Source organism: Capsicum annuum, chromosome 2 (genome assembly GCF_002878395.1).
Source record: "Capsicum annuum cultivar UCD-10X-F1 chromosome 2, UCD10Xv1.1, whole genome shotgun sequence".
In the NCBI taxonomy this organism is placed as follows: Eukaryota; Viridiplantae; Streptophyta; class Magnoliopsida; order Solanales; family Solanaceae; genus Capsicum; species Capsicum annuum.
This window is the reverse complement of record NC_061112.1, coordinates 7,085,735-7,088,014: the sequence shown is the minus strand read 5'-3', so window position 1 is coordinate 7,088,014 and position 2,280 is coordinate 7,085,735.

The following is a 2,280-nucleotide window of genomic DNA, read 5'->3' as shown; positions in this document are numbered from 1 at the left end:
GAATATATCCCTTCCAAGAAATAGTTTGTTCGCATCTATGTAAATTGTGAATCTAGTTCAGTTCATGCATCATATTTCAGATCCTAGATAGTCAGTCATGATTCAGTCCGTAAGCATTCCGTGCATCATCTTAATTTTCCTAGTATTTCAGTCAAGTCAGTATTATACGGGGGGACGAACTATCCCAAGAGGGATATGTAATACCCCTGTTTTATCCCTTTACAGGCTTTATTTGGCGAGAAAAATGGTTTTGACCTTCTTTAAAAGTATTTCAAAAGATTTGAAAAAATTTTGAAATAATTTTAAAAAATTTACAGAGTCGCCACTTGATTTTTATTGAAACAATCAAGAAAAAATTTAAAAGAGTTTTAAAGGTTCAAAAACAGAAATAAACCTTTAAAACTAGAGATTCTGGACAAGGGTTCAATTAACGCCCTAAGAAGGTTTTTAAGGCACTTAGAAGCGTCTGTTTAAAACGATTTACCAAAAGAACTAACTTGACTAATTAAAGTGGCTAATTTTGCAAAAGGTTGATTTTGTAGAAAAAATATTAAATTATTTATTTAAACATTTAAAAATGACATTTATTTATTCAAAAGAGAAACATTCTGTTTGAATTAAACTAAATTGTAGATTTTCAAACATAAAAGGAAAATGGATTTTAATTTCGTAAAATAAGAAATTATGAAATTATTTTCTTATTATTAATCGTTATAGAAAAAGTTGATCATATTATAGATAATACCTTTGAAAAAATGTTAAGAGAGTGTTGAATTAAAAACCCTTTATTAATTATGAAAAATTGAAATTTATAAGAAAATTTAGTTTCTTGAATTTAAAGAAAGTTATTTTAATTCAAATAGTCTATTTAGTTACATGAAGAAGTCAAATCTTATTTTGAAATAAAGTGCTTAATTTTTAAAGACTTGCTAACAAAAGTCGAAGAAGCCGATTTAAATCATTTTTAGATAAAATAAATTAGGTGACGAAATTATAAATTAAGTGGAAGAAAACTAAGATAAAATAAAAATGACAACACTGTTAGGGAATTTGTCTAGATTGATTATAATTTACAAATATTAGTTAGCACAAATAATCAATACAAGCTACAAATAAGCATGAACTACAAAAATAGCTATAAGAATTGAAATTGGGCCCTTAATTGACCCATAACTAAAGCTGCCCATTTTTGGGCTTTGAATTATGGACTTTAGGTCCATTTTTCTGAAGTGTATATAAGTTGTATACCGACTGTACATCAGCCCTATTGCTGCTGCGTTTTTGTGTACGCACTGTATATCTGTGTATAAACCTTGTATGCTCGCTTCCCTCTTAGTATACGCCATTATCAGCTGCATTCTAGTGTACATCAACTGTATCTAAGTGTATATCCCATGTATATCAGTCCAGTTTTGGACTTTAAGGCTTGAATCGAGATCGAGGCCTCTTTGGCCCAATAAGATATGCAAGGAAAATGGAGTCCAGCGAACTCGAATTCGTGTCACATACATCAAATAAAAGATAAGAATTAGTGAACAATGTGGGAATGGCGTCATACACGGTATAGACATACTGCAACTACCATTCCTATAATAATACTAAAACTACTACTGATAATAATAATAATATCAATAATAACTAAGAAAATTGAATCATGTTATTAGCGGGCCAATACAAATGAACACTTTATGGGCTAGAGGTGATATGAATTTGATATACCACGCTATCATTCACTGCCTCAATATCGGTAGCAAACAATTTTTTCGAGGAACCTATATAAACTTACTTAAGTAACCACATTAATTTGAGAAGTAAAGAATTACAAATATGGATTATATCATCACTGAACATGCATATCAAAGGTGTTAGTTCATCGACATGGAGTTTGTGATAAAACAGATCAGAATGATGGCATCTATACAACAAACTACTATTCTTCTTTTCCAAAATTCGGGCGTAGTAAAACCACTAACGCAGATCTGACTAAATTCAAATAGTCTCGACCAACCCCGCTAGTTAAATTACTTTCCTGACAGACAATTTGGAGCAAGGAAATCATATAAAATCAGGGTCAACGGTAGTAAAGCTGGCCATTATTTGAATATCTGCGGGTTATTCTCAAAGATCAAATTCGACATATACAAAGTTTAAAATCAGTCGAAGTTACAAGATGAATCCATGGTTTTACACCAGAGAGCAAGGAAATCGATATCAGCACAGCCCAAATAAACACATAAATATACATTCAATAACCAACTTTGTTCTAATTTGACTACAATT